Here is an 18,823-nt window from a genome sequence, read left to right on the forward strand (position 1 = left end):
CAAATGTTACGAGCCTGAGAAAATTTGCCTTATTTTGGAAAATAGGGGGAAACACCCCCTAAAAGTCATAGAATTAACGAAAATCACACCATCGCATTCGGCGTATCAGAGAACCCAATAGCAAAAATTTCAAGCTTCTATCTACAAAAATGTGGAATTTCGTATTTTTTGCCAGAAGACAAATCACGGTTGCGTGTCTATTTGTTCGTTTGTTTTTTTTTTTTTTTGTTTTTTTTTACCCAGAGGTCATCGTATCGACCAAGTGGTCCTAGAACTTCGCAAGAGGGCTCATTCTAACGGAAATGAAAAGTTCTAGTTCCCTTTTTAAGTGACCAAAAAAATTGGAGGGCACCTAGGCCCCCTCACACACTCATTTTTCCCCCAAAGTCAACGGATCAAAATTTTGAGATAGCCATTTTGTTCCGCATAGTCAAAAACCATAAGAACTATGTCTTTGGGAATGACTTACTCCCCCACAATCCCTGGGGGAGGGGCTGTAAGTTACAAACTTTGACCAGTGTTTACATACAGTAATGGTTATTGGGAAGTGTGCAGACGTTTTCAGGGGGATTTTTTGATTTTGGGGGTGGGGTTGAGGGGAGGGGGCTATGTGGGAGGATCTTTCCTTGGAGGAATATGTCATTGGGGAAGAAAAATTCAATGAAAAGGGCGCAGGATTTTCTAGCATTACTATAAAAAAAAACAATGAAAAAATAAACATGAGAACTTTTTTCAATTGAAAGTAAGGAGTAGCATTGAAACTTAAAACGAACAGAGATTATTACGTATATGAGGGGTTCTAAAAATACTTTAGCATAAAGAGCGAGGTATTTAGGAGGAGATAAATACTTCGCTCTTTATGCTAAAGTATTTTTAGTAATTTCAACTATTTATTCTACGGCCTTTCTGATTCAGGGGTCATTCTTAAAGAATTGGGACAAAACTTACGATTTAATGTAAAGAGCGAGGTATTAACGAGGGTACAAACCCCTAATATACATAATAAAAATATAAGAATATAAAACTTTGTTACGTAAGTTAATTCTTAAGTTACGTATATTTTTTACTAACAAAAACGTTCGTTAAAAATTAAAAGTTCTAGTTGCCTTTTTAAGTAACCGAAAAATTGGAGGGAAACTAGGCCTCCTTCACCACCCCTTATTTCTCAAAATTTTCTGATCAAAACTAAGAGAAAGCCATTTTGCCAAAAAAAGAATATATACAAATTTCATTTTAATAATTTATGTGTGGAGAGCCAAAATCAAACATGCATTAATCCAAAAACGTTCAGAAATTAAATAAAAAAAACTAGCTTTTTTAACTGAAAGTAAGGTGCAACATTAAAACTTAAAACGAACAGAAATTACTCTGTATATGAAATGGGTTGCCCCTCCGCAATTCCTCGCTCTTTACGCTAAAGTTTGACCCTTTGCCACAATTCTACTTTTTAAAATAATTAAAAGCTTTAGCGTAAAGAGCGAGGGATTGCGGAGTGGACAACCCATTTCATATACAGAGTAATTTCTGTTCGTTTTAAGTTTTAATGTTGCACCTTACTTTCAGTTAAAAAAAACTATTTTTTTTTATTTAATTTTAAAATCTAGGAGGAAAGTTTGTTGTCTTTTTATTTTTCTAATGAACAAACAAAAAAAGGTAGCATATTTTCAAGATCCAGAGGGGGCAATTGCTCCCACTAATCCCCCCAACTGGCAAACTTGTGTTTATCTATATATCTAATGATATGATTGGTCAAAACTTTTTTTTTGCTGGGATAGTGTTTTGACCTTGGATGGCGGTGAATATTGTTAAATATAAAGGTTGATCAAGATCATATCCAGGATATTTATTCGAGGGTGGGGGGTATTTGTTTTTGTTTGGGGGAAATTTACAAACAAAAATCAACAAAATGATTAAAAGTTTGATTATATGTATTTTTGTTGTTTTTTTTCGAATCGGAAAAAAATTCGGGGGAAAGGGCTCAAACCCAACAGCTCCCCTTGGATACAGCTCTGAGGTAGATATTTAAATATATACATATTTGCAGAGCTTAATCCAGAATTTCTTTTTGCAAATATTGGCGCTAGGGGCTGCCGACTAAAATTCTAGAGAGCCCTGCGTGTCCCTTTCACAGGGACGACCTAACAAATCTAAATTTTAGATAATAATTTTGTAAATATTTATTTAATTGAATTTTTCGATGAAAACGAGGCACAGTTTTTCTTAATTTTTTTTTCCTGGAAAGTACTCCTGTTGGAAGTTGTAAGTATTTACGCCTCACAGAAAAAGTGGGGTTATAAGCGTTCTTTTTCAGTGAAGTGTAGGTTTTTATGTAATGGTGGTTTTGAAAAATTCTTTTTCAAAAAAAATATATTTTATTTCAAACAGTTCGTGGTAACGAACTGTAGTAAGGAGCGCCCCGGCTCAATAGTAAACGAAACTCTAAAAAACGGGATTTTGATGCTAAAAGATACATAAAAAGAATCAAATTTTCATTCTGATTCTAAATATATAAGTTTCATTACATTTAGTCTTTGTCATCAAAAGTTACGAGCCTGAGAAAATTTTTCCTTATTTTGGAAAAAAGGGGGAAATATCCCCTAAAAGTCATAGAATTAACGAAAATCACACCATCGCATTCGGCGTATCAGAGAACCCTATAGCAAAAATTTCAAGCTCCTAGCTACAAAAAAGTGGAATTTCGTATTTTTTGCCAGAAGACAAATCACGGGTGCGTGTTTATTTGTTTTTTTTTGTTTTTTTTTTCCCAGGGGTCATCGTATCGACCAAGTGGTCCTAGAAAGTTATAACTTATAACGAAAAACCTTATAACTATGTCTTTGGGGACGACTTACTCCCCCGCAGTCCCCCTGGGAGGGGTTGCAAGTTACAAAGTTTGACCTGTGTTTACATATAGTAATGGTCACAGAGAAGTGTACGGGTGTTTTCAGGGGGATTTTTTTGGTTTGGGAGGGAGAGTTGAGGTGAAGGGGGGGGTTAAGTGGGAGGATCTTTCCATGGAAAAACTGCTCATGGGGGAAGATACTTTCAATGAAGGGGGCGCAGGATTTTTTAGCATTATTTAAAAAAAAATGAAAAAATAAATATGAAAAGTTTTTTTTTCAACTGAAAGTGAGGACCAGTATTAAAACTTAAAACGAGCAGAAATTATTGCGCATATGAGGGGTTTACCTCCTCGTAATACCTCGCTCTTTACGCTAAAGTATTTTTAGTAATTTCAACTATTTATTCTACGGCCTTTGTGATTCAAGGATCATTCTTAAGGAATTGGGACAGAATTTAAGCTTTAGTGTAAAGAGTGAGGTATCGACGTGGGGTGAACTCCCTCATATACGCAATAAAAATATACGAATATAGAAGTTCGTTACGTAAGTTAATTCGTAAATTACGTATATTTTTTACTAATAAATGTTCGTAAACAAATTTAAAGTTCTAGTTGCCTTTTTAAGCAATCGAAAAATTGAAGGGCAGCTAGGCTTCCTCCCTCTCTCCTTTTTTCTCAAAATCTTCCGATTAAAACTATGAGAAAGCCATTTAGCCAAAAAACATTAATATGCAAATTTCGTTTTAATTATTTATGTGCTGAGAGCCGAGATCAAAACATGCATTAATTAAAAAACGTTCAGAAATAAAATAAAAAAAAACAAGTTTTTTTAAATGAAAGTAAGGAGCGACATTAAAACTTAAAACGAACAGAAATTACTCCGTATATGAAAGGGGATTTTCCTCCTCAACGCCCCGCTCTTTACGCTAAATTTTTTTTTATTGTTTTAAAATGTAGAGTTCAGAAAAAGAGTCAAATTTTAGCGTAAAGAGCGGGGCGTTGAGGAGGAAAATCCCCTGTCATATACGGAGTAATTTCTGTTCATTTTAAGTTTTAATGTCGCTCCTTACTTTCATTTAAAAAAACTTGTTTTTTTTAATTTTATTTCTCGAAGAATCCAACTATGCATCATTCTGCCGAGATCATCTATTGTAGATTCAATTGAAATCAGGCCGCACTGACGAGGGGCCACGGGGCCACTTGCACATCATTCAACCTTATTGAGGTCAATCGACATTTTTAATATAAAATTCAATGATAAATGATCGATTTCTGTGATAAATGATAGAGGTATTTCTAGGCCTAGACCTATTTATATTACAGAGTAACATGACATTCATAGCTTTTGTCTGGTCGTGGTAAGGAATAGAAAATCTAACGGAATGAATAATATAAAGCGAAATGAAAGTTCCTTTAAATTTGCAAAATTACAGCAATTTTTAATTAAACTAGAACTTATTTGCAAACCTAATAAATAGTGTTAGCAAGAATCAAAACGAAACTGCTCAAGCTCTAAACTGAAAGGAAACTTCTAGAGATTTTGGGATTTCAGCCTCATGTATAATTATATCTTTGAGATCTTGAACCAAAAATTCTGAATTTCATATTTGTAAGAAGTTGTGCTGGAAAGGTTAATTTAAAAATCCAAAATTCTTATTTTTTATCTCATATTTCTGAATCCTTGTGATCGGAGAGTCCATCTAAAAGATTTTGATAAGGATAAATTTATTATAAAAACCACAAAATAGTACAGAATGATAAATTACCATACACTTCCCCTAATGGGCTTAAGAGAACCAAAATTTCTTTTTTACCATTCGTTAAAGTGGGAAATAAGTGAAATCTCCGAGTTGGTTCAGGCCTGTTATCCCAAACACCATAATACGCGGTCTAAATGCTAAAATCTGATCGTACCAAGAGGATGAAAAGGGTTCAAACATTGCTAGAAGTTCCGAATATGATGATTATGTTAACGTGAATGTCCGAAATATCTTTTTTTTTCTCATTGGATTTAGTCAGCGTTGCCAGTCAGCTTTTTCAGTTTTATGCAAGGTTTGATGCTGACAGGTTAGGTTAATTTGGATTAGGTTTTTGACCCATTTCTGAGATTTACAACCTAATTTAACCTAGCCTAACTTTAACTTTTACTATCAAAACTTGCATAAGACTGAAAAAGCTGATTCGCAAAGTTAATTGAATCCAAGCAGAGAAAACAGAATTTTGGACATCCACCGGTGAATGTATGAAATATCTTTTTTGCTCATTGGATTTAGTCAGCGTTGCCAATCAACATTTTCCGTTTATTCAAGGTTTGATGTTGACCGGTTAGGTCAATTTGGCTTAGATTTTTGACCCAGAGCATTGCATCCCCGGAGGCATAGTTACTAGACCTTATGATTATTTTAAAGAAAATTACATTGAAAAAATTTTCATCACTGCCGAGGGAAGAGGGCTTCAAACTGGAAAAGGGGGACTGATTGCCCTCCGACAGCTCTTCATTATACCTCTTAGCAAGCCCTTAAAGTTTCAATTTAATGCTCTCAGTTGTTCGTTAGATATTGCTGATATGCTCTTTTGACAACCAGCAGGCATACAGTGTATTTTGATTGTGTTCGGCAGTCCTTTCAAAAGCAATGGGCGCTTATGCCATTCCCATAGGCGTAGTTATTTGACCTTTAGACTATTTTGAACAAAACACCGTTTCAAAATTTTGATCGAATGTTTTTGGAGGTAGGGCAGCGAAAAAGAGCATGGGAAGGGCCTAGCAACCCTCCAAGCCTTTTTACACGTCCTCCTCAACAAGTCCTGGAAGTTCAAATAGCTACTAACCTTTTGACTTGTTTGGACAAAATGACAATTTGAAAATTTCGACCAGTGTTGAGCATAGAGGTCATGTAAAAGTGCAATGAGGAGGGAGGTGGGTTGGTTGCCCTTCAATCCCTCCTCAAATTCCCCCCATATACCTTGAAATTTTCAACTTAATGCTCTCTCAATTCCTTAGATATTGCTAATTTCCCTTTTCACAACCAGAAAGCACATAGTGTGTTTTGATTGAACAAAACGACTATCTCAAAATTTGATCAGATACACTTGGAAAAAAGGGCGTGAGAGGAGCTGATTGCCTTCCGATCACTTTCAACTGTTAAAAAAAGCCCTAGAACTTTCAATTTCAAATCGAATCATCCCCTCCAAAGGCTATACGACCACCTCTTCCATAAAGAACTTATATGGTAACAATGGACACTTGCATAACTTAAAGCCGTTGTCCCGGGGGTTGTGGTGGTTTTATCGTCTGGAGACTTAGTTATTTGACCTTTGGACCGTTTTGAATAAGATGGCTATCCTAAGGCTTTGATCGGATGTATTTTGGGAAAAAGAGCTTGGGGGAATGGTTCCCTTCCGATCCCTTTTGACTCTTAAAAAGAGCACTAGAACATTCAATTTCAAATCGAACCAGCCCTTTTCTAAGTTTATACGACCATCCCTTCCATATCAAAAGCTAAGAGCTCATATGGCACTTGTGACGAGGTCAGAAGAGCCAAGAGCTCATATGGTATAAGCTCTAGCAAAATTCTAAAAATCAATAGATTGCTTTAAAAGGAAAATCAGAGGCTTAATGCCGGTCAGGATTTAAAATAAGAGCTCTGAGTCACGAGTTCTTCTAAATATCAAAATTCATTAAGATCCGATCACCCACTCGTAAGTTAAAAATACCTCAATTTTTCTAATTTTTCCTCTCCCTTCAGCCCCCCAGATGGTCGAATCGGAGAAAACGACTTTACCAAGTCGATTTGTGCAACTCCCTGACACGCCTACCAATTTTCATCGTCCTAGCACGTCTAGAAGCACCAAACTCGCCAAAGCACTGAACCCCATCACCTAACTCCACCAAAAAGAGCGGATCCAGTCCGGTTACGTCAATCACGCATCTACGTCATTTATAAGCATTTTGCAAGATTTCCGGTTTTCCCCTCCAACTCCCCCCAATGTCAAAAGCTCTGGTCGGGATTTGAAATAAGAGCTCTGAGACATGAGTTCCTTCTAAATATCAAATTTCATTAAGATCCGGTCACCCGTACTTTAGCTAAAAATACCTCAATTTTTCTGATTCTTCCAAATTAACAACTCCCAGCTCCCTCAAAGAGAACGGATCCCTAACAATTATGTCGATCTCGTATCTATAACTTGTGCTTATTCTTTCCATCAAGTTTCATCCCGATCTCTCCACTATAAAGGTTTTCCAAGATTTCTTTTTTCCCCCTCCGGCCCTCTATGTCCCCGGTTCCGATTCGATTTGAAAATGGAACATCTGAGACATAAGATTCTTCTATATATCAAGTTTCACTAAGATCCGATCACCCATTTGTAAGATACCTCGACTTTCACGTTTTCGAAGAATTCCGGTTTCCCCCTCCAACTCCCTTCAGTGTCACCGGATGTGCTTGAGATGTAAAATGAGAGTTCAAAAGCACAGGATCCTTCTAGATATCAAATTTTATTAAGATCTGACCATCCGTTCGTAGGTTACAAATACTTCATTTTTTCTAATTTTTCCGAATTACTCCCCTCCCCCCAACTTCACAAAAAGAGCAGATACGGTCCGGTTATGTCAGTCACCTATCTTGGACGTGTTCTTATTCTTTCCACCAAGTTTCATCCTGATCTCTCCGCTTTAAGCTTTTTCCATGATTTCCGGTCCCCCCCCCTCCCAAAGACACTGGATCCGGTCGGGATTTAAAATAAGAGATCCGAGTTTCGAGGTCCTTCTAAATATGAAATTTCATTAAGATACGATCACTCTTTCGTAAGTCAAAAATACCCAATTTTTTTTTAATTTTTTAGAATTAACCCTCCCCCCCCAACTCCCACAAAGAGAGCTGGTCCTTTCCGGTTATGTCAATCCCGTATCTAGGACTTGTCCTTATTTTTCGCACAAAGTTTCATCCCAATCCCTTCACTCTAAGCGTTTTCCAAGATTTTAGGTTCCACCCCCCCCAACTTCCCCTTTCTCGGATCCGGTCGGGATTTAAAATAAGAGCTCTGAGACACGATATCCTTCTAAACATCAAATTTCATTAAGATCCGATCACTCCTTCGTAAGTTAAAAATACCTCATTTTATTTAATTTTTCAGAATTAACCCTCCTTCCCCAACTCCCCCAAAGAGAGCGAATCCGTTCCGGTTATTTCAATCACGTATCTAGGACTTATGTTTATTTCTACCACCAAGTTTCATCCCGATCCCTCAACTCTAAGCGTTTCCCGAGATTTTAGGTTCCCCCCTCAATTCCCCCCAATGTCACCAGATCCAGTCGGGATTTGAAATAAGACCTCTGAGACACGATATTCTTCCAAACTTCAAATTTCATTAAGATCCGATCACTCCTTCATAAGTTATAAATACCTCATTTCTATAATTTTCAGAATTACCCCCCTCCCAACTCCCCCAAATCCGATCTGGACCTGGTCTGGAACAGATCCGATCTGGTTAAGTCAATTACGTATCTAGGACTTCGGCTTATTTTTCCCACCAAGTTTCATCTTGATCCCTCCATTCTAAGCGTTTTCCAAGATTTTAGGTTCCCCCCCCCAACTCCCCCAATGTCATCAGATCTGGTCGGAATTTAAAGTAAGAGCTCTGAGATATCCTTCCAAACATCAAATTTCATTAAGGTCCCATCACCCGTTCGTAAGTTAAAAATACTTCATTTTTTCTACTTTTTTCCGAATTAACCTACCCCCCTCTCCCCCCAGACGATCAAATCGCAAAAACGACTATTTCTAATTTTATCTGGTCCGGTCCCTGATAAGCCTGCCAATTTTCATCGTCCTAGCTTACCTAGAAGTGCCTAAAGTAGCAAAACCGGGACAGACAGACCGACAGAATTTGCGATCGCTATATGTCACTTGGTTAATACCAAGTGCCATAAAAACCCAATATGTTAACACTGGAAATTTTCATAGTTTACAGCCCTTGTCACAGGGCTTCGGGGGTTTTGTCAGCCACGTAGGCATAGTTATTTGTCCTTCGGACTATTTTGAAGCCTTGTTTTACAGACACAGGATTAAAAATATCCTTTTTCCAATAAAAAGTCTTATATGTTAACAATGGGTAGTTTCCATAGCTTACAGCCTTTTCCCCGGAGGGTCTGGGGAATTTTGTCAACCCCAGCCCATAATGATGTATCCTTTTGAATATTTTGAACAGAATGGCTATCAAAAAATTTTGGTCAGATACATTTTGGGAAAAAAGAGCACGAGGGTGCTGGTTACCTTCCGATCACGCTTGACTCTTAAAAGAGCACTAGAACTTCTTATTTTCAATCGAATGAGCACCCTTCGAAGTTTACACGACCGCCCCCTCTACATGACGTGTCTTTGGTAAAAAAAAGATACATTGAGGCCTTATTTATCATATAATTTATTATAGGCAACGCTGTAGCGTTGTCTACTAAATTTTTGTAAAATTACCCCCTTTTCAACTAATTCTATGAATTCTGAGTCTGAGGAGGGACGGCTATTTCTTCTAGTAATTTCCGTGATTTTATGGAAAATACCAAGAATAAACGCCATAATATACAAATCCTTGCTTCTCGCAATTCTGTGTAAAAATAGGCATTTCTTATGCTGGAATAAAAATAGACATTTTCTGAATTCTCACTCGCTTTTTACTACAGAAAGACTGTATCTCGGTCTCCCCCCATATTCCTAAACCCAAGTCTGTAAAATATAAATCCATGCAGATGAAAAACTGCGATTAAACTTCTGCTTTGAAATCAAGTAATCAATTTATTTGGACATACTAATTAATAAGCTACTTAGAAAAAACCTGAAATAAATTTTACCGGTTTTTATCTCTGCTTTTTATTCGCAATTTGGTTTTTTTTCCACAGTTATTGCGACAAAGGATTCTAATTGTGAAGATAAACCATGCCAATTTTTGTGCCCAAATTCAGCTACAGCCAGAACTATAGCAATTTGTATTCTTAGCATTTGTATTAGACAGTGGTAGTTTTTTCTAACTTTGTTACGAATATAATACATCAAATTTGAATGATACAAACTTATAGCCTGATGTGAACGATTGAAGCAACGAAGCAAGATTACTAATTAGGTACCAGTCAACCACGTCTGTCGCTAATTTTAAAAAAAACCTTGTCGCATGATATCAAAAACTAATTCATATCTAATGGAGTTTCGCCAACTCTAATTATATTTGTTTGCTAACCTTTTTTCATTTGAAAAAATTGTCTTACATTTCTTTGGCATTCAAAACAAGATGGGCCAACTTTTTAAAAGTTTTGTTTTTTGTTCACTTTTTTACATCGTTATTAATGTTTCAAATATCATGCATGTGTTACCTCTTATTTTAGGCCATGGCCATAAACCCTTTTATGGTACCCATATTGTATTTATCCACTGTTTATGACTCATTTTTAACCTCGCGTAATATAATTCATTTTTTTATCTGAGTTATTTATAAGTCTGCTAGTCCTGTTGGAATATCCCCCCGCTAAACTAGCTACAAGAAACACAGTTCACACTTCATTATTTTCAGCACTACTAATTATCACTATTACTACTACTACTGCTGCTACTAACAACTCACCGTAGCACCACACCACCTGAGGCTAACACAACTGCGCACACTCCTCCTCCATCTCAATATATACAAAGCCTCCCTCCTTACACCCTCCCAGGAAGTTCCCCATTCCCTAAAATCTTTCCTTATGACTTCCTTCAGCCTCAACCGCGGACGACCCGCTTTCCGTTCAGCCCTAAACGGTTGGTCGAAAAGGACAATCTTCGACAATTTGTCATCCTTCATCCGCAGAACGTGCCCTAGCCATTTCAACCGTTCTTTCATTATAGCGGGATTGAACCTCACTTTTTGCACAGCCTACTGCTTGAAATACGGTCAGTCAGTCGGTTATCTAAAACATTCCGTAGGTATTTTTTATGGCAAACATCTAGCAAACCTTCATCCGCTTTTCGAAGCGCCCATGCTTCAGAACCATATTTGACCACTGTCATAACTGTAGCTTTAAATATTCTAACCATGGTTTGCAAACTTATCTTCCTATTCTTCCAAACTTGTTTCAACTATGAAAAACCGAGCCTTGGGTATTCTAAATTTTACTTCTTCACTACTACCAATGTCTAATATAAACTAAATAAAAAAAAATTAACTGAAATTAAGGAGCGACATTACAACTTAAAACGAATAGAAATTGTTCCTATATGAAAGTGGCTGTCCCCTCTTCAGCGCCCCGCTCTTTACGATAAAGTTTGATTCCTTTTCACAACTCTACTTTATAAAACAATAAAACGCTTGATGATTTAAACATCCTAGATGAAAGTGTGAGCAAAATGAATGAGCTTTTAGAGTTCATGAACTTTGGAATTTCAAACAGTTTGTAGTAACGAACTGTAAGTAAGGAGCGAAACTATAAAAAAAGGAACTTTGATACCAATAGATATATCAAAAGAATTGGATTTTTATGCTAATTCCAAATATATAAGTTTCATTAAGTCTAGTCTCTTTACTCCTTCAGTAACCTATTCTAAGGCTTAGAAAATTACATAAAAATAAGTCTACATCTGTTATAATCTACGGAAGTAATAAATCTTTCTATAATTTTGGTTTGAGTTTGATTTTTTTTTCAAGATTAAAGCATATTAATTAACTATTCTATCAAACAGTTCGTGGTGACAAACTGTAAGTAAGGAGTGACCCGGCTCGATAGTAACCGAAACTTTAAAAACGAGATTTTGATACCAATAGATGCATCAAAAGAATTGGATTTTTAGCTGATTTTAAATATATAAGTTTCATCAGGTTTAACCCTACCCATCAAAGTTTACAAGACTGAGAAAATTTGGTTAATTTTCGGAAAAGGGGAAAACACCTTAAAAGTCATAGAATCTGAATGAAAATCACACAATCAGATTCAGCGTATAAGAGAACCCTGTTGTGGAGGTTTCAAGCTCTTATATGTACAAATGTGGAATTTTGTATTTTTTCCCAAAAGAAAGATCACGGATGCGTGTTTATTTGTCCTTTTTTTCCAGGGGTGATCGTACCGACCCAGTGGTCCTAGATTTTCACGAGAGGGCTAATTCGAACGAAAATTAAAATTTATACAACTAGACCCCCTCTCACGGTCTTTTTTCCCAAAGTAACGGGATCAAAATTTTGAAATAGCCATTTTGTTCAGCATAATCAAAATGTTTAATAACTATGTTCTTCGAGGATGACTTATTTCCTTAAAGTCCCCACAGGAAGGGCTACAAGTTGTGAACTTTGTCCATTGTTTACATATAGTATTATCATTACATATAAACTAGAAAAATAAGGTTATTGGTAAGTATACAGACGTTTTCAGGAGGTTTTTCTGGTGGGGGCGGGGAGGTTGGGGGGATTGGGTTACTTGGGAGGATCTTTCCGTGGAGGAATTTTTATGGGGAAGATAATTTCTTTGAAAGGGGTGCTGGATATCCCAGCATTACTTAAAAAACGATCAGAAATTAAATAAAAAAAAACAAGTTTTTTCAACTGAAAGTAAGGAGTAACATTCAAACTTAAAACGAACAGAAATTAGTACATATATGAGGAGGTTTGTACCCTCGTCAATAGTTCGCTGTTTGCGCTAAAATGTTTCTAGTAATTTTAAAAGAGCTATTTTTTCTAATTAAACGGCCTTTGTGATTCAGGGGTCATTCTTGGAGAATTGGAACAAAGTTCGAACTTTAGCGCAAAGAGCGAGGTATTGACGAGGAGGTGAATCCTATCATATTACGTTGATGAAAAAGTTCTCCCCCTTGTCAATACTTCGCTCTTTACGCTAAAGTTCGAATTTTGTAAAATAATGATCGATACACGCAATAATTTGTTTGTTGTTGATTTACGGTCAATCTTGGCATTTAATTTTACATTAAGCAGCTTCATAACTATGTTTTTTATGTGATAATAAACCAAAGATATTATAGGTCTTCGGCTCGTGGTTGTTATTATTAAATAAATAAAAACAAGTTTTTTTTTAATGAAGGTAAGGAGCAACATTAAAACTTAAAACGAACAGAAATTACTAAGTATATGAAAGGGGCTTTTCCTCCTCAACGCCCCGCTCTTTACGCTAAAGTTTGAATCTTTCTCTTAACTATATTTTTAAAACAGCAAGCAACTTTAGTAGTTTTAGAAAACCCTGCGCCCTTTTCATTGAATTTCTCTTCCCCCATGACATATTTCTCCAAGGAAAGATTTACCCACATAGCCCCCTCCCCTCAGACCCACCCCAAAAACCAAAAACATCCCCCTGAAAACGTCTCTACCCTTCCCAATAACGATTATTATATGTAAACACTGGTAAAAGTTGGTGACTTGCAGCCCCTCCCCCAGGGACTGTGGGGGAGTAAATCATTCCCAAAGACATAGTTATTATGGTTTTAGACTATGCGAAACAAAATGGCTATCTCAAAATTTTGATCCGTTGACTTTGGAGAAAAATGAGCGGGGGAGGGGGCCTAGGTGCCCTCCAATTTTTTTGGTCACTTAAAAAGGACACTAGAACTTTTCATTTCCGTTAGAATGAGCCCTCTTGCGACATTCTAGGACCACTTGGTCGATACGATGACCCCTGGGGAAAAGAAAAAAAAACAAACAAATAAACACTTACCCGTGATTTGTCTTCTGGCAAAAAATACGAAATTCCACATTTTTGTAGATAGGAGCTTTAAATTTTTTCTATAGGGTTCTCTGATACGCCAAATGCGATGATGTGATTATTGTTAAGATTCTATGACTTTTACGGGGTGTTTTCCCCTATTTTCCAAAATAAAGCAAATTTTCTCAGGCTCGTAACTTTTGATGACAAAGACTAAAGTTGATGAAATCTATATATTTAAAATCAGCATGAAAATCCGATTCTTTTGATGTATATTTTAGCATCAAAATTCCGTTTTTTAGAGTTTCGTTTACTATTGAGCCGGGTCGCTCCAGTTCGTTACCACGAACTGTTTGAAATGAAAAAAAAAAACAACTGTTTTTCATTTTTTCAAGCTTTTTTTCAACTGAAAGAAAGGAATAACATTAAGACATAAAACGAAGACAAATTATTACGTATATCTTTTAAAGATCTTTTCTTTCATTCATTTCAGTCATTTGAGAATTGCTCAACTTGTAACTCTCATTTTCATAAAATATGTTCGACCTCTTTGGCCGTTTTGTTACTATAACTTACAAAATTAGTTCCGCAAACATCGCTAATTTAAATTACGTGGGCGAATCTTTTGGAGAAATTTCTCGTGGAGGAAGGGAATTTTCCATGGAGGGGGAGCTGGATTTCCCGAAATTATTTAGAAAACTATTAGCTATAAAAACAAGCTTTTTCAACTAAAAGTAAGAAGCAACATTAAAACTTAAAACGAACGAAAAATACTACGTATATGAGATGGGTCTTTCTTCTGGCAAGAAATACAAAATTCAACATTTGTGCAGATAGGATCTTGAAACCTCTACAGTAGAATTCTTTGATACACTGAATCTGACGGTGTGATTTTCATTAAGATTCTATGACTTTTAAGGGGTGTCTCCCGCTTTTTTCGAAAATAAGGAAGATTTTCTCAGGTTCGGAACTTTTGATGGGTAGGACAACATTTAATGAAATTTATATATTTAAAATCAGCATAAAATAAATAAAATTCTTTTGATGTATTTATTGGTATCAAAATTCCGTTTTTTAGAGTTTCGGTTACTATTGAGCCGGGTCGCTTCTTGCTTACAGTTCGTTACTACGAACTGTTTGATACAGCCAAGTTAAATGAACCTGTCCAACTTATCAATCTTTTCATTACCCAACATCACCTTTACATCTTCACTAATTCTTAGCCTTCGCAACTCAGTCTTCTTAACATTAATTTTCAAACATATTCTATCACCTTGAACTAATTAGATAAAAAAAAACATTTTTTTCAACTGAAAGTAAGGAGCAACATTAAAACAAACAGAAATTATTGCGTACATGAGTGGGGGGGGGGTCGCTCCTCATCAACACCTCACTCTTTACGCTAATGTTTTTTAGTCATTTCAAAAAAAAGCTTCTCATCGTTCTAATTAAAAGAACATAGTGTTTCAGGAGTCACTCTTAAAGAACTGAGACCGAATTCAAACTTTAGCGTAAAGAACAAGGTGTTCAGCAAGAGCAACCCCCCCTCTCATTTTCATAATAATTTCTGTTCATTTTAAATGTTAATGTTGCTCCTTACTTTCAGTTGAAAAAACTTCTTTATTTCATTTCTGATCGTTAATGATTAATGCCAGGAAATCTGGCTACACATCAACGGAGAAATCCCTCCTCCTAACCAATTTATTCGCTAAATCAGTGGTTCTCAGGTTGTGGTACGTTTTCCCGCTTGGGGGGACGGAGAAATACTTAAGGGGCATACGACCAGCCAACAAAAAATAAAACAACCCTTTAACTCTAGGACTGGCAATTTTATATATATTTTAGCTATAGTTTACATAGTAGAGGTAACTAAGAAGGGGTACCTAAAATGTTTTGAGGGTAAAGAGGAATAAAGTGTCTAAATAAGTTTAAGAACCACTGCTCTATGCAATTCAATCCTTGTGAAAATTTAACCCGAACACTTACTCTTGGCATCTCCACGCGTAAAATTGAATCGACAAAGAGAAAGCAAGACATAAGAAGAATCTCGTATAGGAATTCTGGCGAATTTCATCAATGTAAGATTTCTCCTGAAAATTCTTTCCCTGAAACCTCCCCTCCCCATGACAAATTGTCCCTGTGGAAAATACCACCTGCAGAAAATTCACCCCCTGACCCAAAAATGTGTGTATACTTCCCATTAGCAATAACTACACGTAAACAATGGGCAAATTTTGTAACTTAAAGACATTTCCCTAGGGGCTGTGGGGTGTCATGAAATCTCCAAAGGTATATTTATTTGGTCTTTCAACTATGCTGAATAAAACGGGTATGACAAAATTTTAATCGCACGATTTTGGGAAAAGAGTCGTGGGAGGGGGACTAGTTGCCCTCCAGTTCTTTTACTCACTTTAAAACGGCACTAGAAATTTTAATTTCCGTTTGAATAAGCCCTCTCCCGATGTTTTAGGACCATTGGGTCAATACAATCACCCCTGAAAAAAACACGCATCTGTGATCTTTCTTATGGCAAAACAAAAATACAACATTCAAACTTTTTTGCAGATATGAGCTTGAACCCTCTAAAGAAGGGTTCTCTAATACGCTGGATCTGATGGTGTGGTTCTCATTAAGATTCCATGACTTTTAGGGGGTGTTTCCTCCTTTTTTGAAAAGTTTAACATCCCCATTTGATTTCGTGCTTTCCCAAAGCCTTTCATGTGCACCTCAAGACAAAGTCCGGCAAAACATAAGGGGAATAGAACACATATAAAGGGGAATAGAACACAGCCCTGCTTAACTCCTGATTTAATACCAAACCAGCTACTAACCTCATTTCCTACATTAACCTCAGCAGTGTTATTCTCGCACATATCGCTAATCACTTAGATGTATTTGTCTGGTAACAAGTAGTTCGTGGTTACGAACTAAGTAAGGAGCGACTCGGCTCAATAGTTACCAAAACTCTAAAAAAGGAATTTTGATAACAGTAGATATTTCAAAAGAATTGAAGTTTTATGCTGATTTCGAATATAAAAGTTTCATTAAGTTTAAATCTTTTCCATCAAAGGTTCCGAGCCTTAGAAAAAGTTTTTCAAATATACAATCATTATAGCAGCCCGCCGACCCCTGGGAGAAGATGCTACTAAGAAAAGTTGGACAAATTGGCAGCTAATGAGGATGGGGCAGAGTTTCCTAAAGCAGATTCCAATTGTCTAAGTGGTCAATATCCAGTAGCATTTAAGGGAATAGATATTTATGAACCTGTTAATGAATTCTTAAAGATTGATATTACTGTTTTAAAGTATGAAACAGAATTTAAGAAGGTTGAGCGCTTAGATATAAAGGAGATAATATATCAAGTGAGGGCTCCGTCCATTGGATCAGTTAAGAACTTAGTCTGGCTTCTGTACACACCTGGTACAGAACCTGATTCAATTGGACATTTTAGTCCAATTACAAATATTAGTGGGTTTTATGTGGGGCTAAAAAATTTCGGGGTGTATATTACTATTGTCCAATGTGTCTTTCTAGAGTTATACCGAATTAAAGCCAAAGAATCACATGAAATACTTTAAGTGTCATGCGTACCCGTCTGTGGAAACAGTTAATGGTGACAAGGCAATCTTGTGTTTCAAGACCTTCAAAAATTCACTAATACAGAGTGACAAGACCGCCTTAGACTGCGAAGCCAAATTCATTGATGTGTACGATCCATCAAATTAAAACTGTGTCAAAGAGCATGAAGCCATTGCGGTCTCTTACGCTCATGCCCATAGAGACTAGTGTAATACCATGCAATTGGTAGAGGTTTATGAGACATTAGGCGGGGAAAATTGTATGCGCGCAGCTATGGTTGCACTTAGTAAAACATCAAATAAGGCAAATTCACAGATGCACAGCAAAAAACTATCCAATGAATCTACCACCAGACAACAAGTTGGCAATTAAAGATAAAGATAAATGTTGGGTATGTAAAAAGAAATTTGTTGAGGGTAGCAGAGAAATGTCAGTTCACGACCAAGACCATTTAACCAATTAAATTTTAACGGGGGTATCAAATTTCGGGGGGTGGCATATAAATCATGTAATTTAAATATTAGACAAAAGTACTTTCTAACTGTTTATATACACAATTCCAAATATGATTTGAAATTCATTCTACCAGCTTTGGCACGTTTGCAGAAAGGTGAAGTTGTAGATGCGCATGGGTAGGTGGTTCTTCTTTTTATAATATCATACCCAAACCATCTGAGAGGCTGCTAGTCTGAGATCTCCTGTGGAAAACAAAAGATAATGGTCATATGTGCTTGAATGAAATCCGTTTTTAGTATCATATAGTTCTTTTTCCGCCAAATCCCTAAACCAATTGATTCAAGTAAAGAAAAGTGACGATTTCTTTAGTTTCTTCCTCCTCAAACAGCGCTTTCCAGATGAAGAAATGTATTATGTATTAATGTGTAAGGGCATATACCCGTATGAATACTACAACTGTACCTCTAGGTTACGTAAGTAAAAATTGCTGCCCATCCAAGCATTTTATGATTCACTTCAATATCATCAATGCAACACTGCCGACTATGAGTTTGCTAAAAAGTTTTGGGCAAAGGGAGGGTGCAAAAATTAAAATGTACTTTGCAAGTGATGCATTGACGTTATTGGATATTATCTGTAAAAACACAGATAAAATCTATCAGGAATTTGGTTTAGATTTTGGTTATTATTTTTCAGCTCCTTATCTGGTGACGGATTCGTTTTTATCAGTAACAAAAGAATTGGTCTAATAACCAACTTGGGTCAGAATCTTTTTGTAGAGAGACTAATGAGAGGAGGGTGTGTTTTCCACGGGGTCGTATCTCAGAAACTGATCCCACTGGACATTCACCGGCGGAAAGTCGAATATAGTTTTTCTGTATATGAATTCCCTTTATTAGTCGGCAATATATCACTACTCTTTGCCGAGTGGTAATTATAAATGACTTGACAATCCTTGTACTACAAATTTCCCCGACATTGCTACCGTTGAGGAGAATGGACCGCAAGTATTTATTTTTTTAATAAATGGTGAAATACCTTTGGAACTTCATGATTCGTTAAAGGATTTTGTTTTTCCGTGGATAAACAGACAGTTGACAAAGAACTCTTTGAGTCCACGTAATTTATCTTTGGCCGAGGATGCGGGAATGCACTGGACACCTTCAAAACAAAAACATCTAGCCGACCTTTGATCCGAAACAGAATTTTGTTGTTCATCATGTTCTTTTGCAATGGATGGTAGCCCTCGATTTCAGGGTCAAAAAGATTCAGAGAGCCCTCCA

Source organism: Artemia franciscana, chromosome 3, assembly GCF_032884065.1.
Source record: "Artemia franciscana chromosome 3, ASM3288406v1, whole genome shotgun sequence".
Taxonomy (NCBI): Eukaryota; Metazoa; Arthropoda; class Branchiopoda; order Anostraca; family Artemiidae; genus Artemia; species Artemia franciscana.